Here is a 569-nt window from a genome sequence, read left to right on the forward strand (position 1 = left end):
CGCGACAATCAGTAAAAAGTTTTTTCGTTTATGTTAATATTTCATTTATAAATTTTGTTGCCTGTCTATTGGTATAGTGAAAATAGTGAGAAAGATTAATTATAGTGTTGAGGTAACTATAAAATCATTCTTGACTCGTGTTACTTAAGATACAAAACTCACTCTCGCATTTCCGTTGAAATATCAACATATCAAAATATAAAACAACGTTTCTGTGACACATTTCGTGTAGTTTACTCCTCTGATTAAGATAATGAAGGCTGTGTCACTATGACCTCCCGACTTGCGATACTGTTTCTCTCAAGTAAAATATTGAATAAAGCTTTACAGACATAATATTTTCTCGAATGGTGATAATTAAATAAAATAGTTTTTTTCCCTTTCTGAGGTAGCCTTTCGTTGCAATATTGCGACAAATGCAGAACAGAGGGTGGGATCGCTTGGTCATTGCGTGCGGTCATATCGGAAGAATTTCACATATATACGATATGTGACACTGATGCGAAAATTAAATTAATGCCGAATTTCTGTTCATAAAGGTGTGCTTTTCACGCAGTCTGTATGTGAAC

Source organism: Penaeus monodon, chromosome 29 (genome assembly GCF_015228065.2).
Source record: "Penaeus monodon isolate SGIC_2016 chromosome 29, NSTDA_Pmon_1, whole genome shotgun sequence".
NCBI classification, from domain to species: domain Eukaryota; kingdom Metazoa; phylum Arthropoda; class Malacostraca; order Decapoda; family Penaeidae; genus Penaeus; species Penaeus monodon.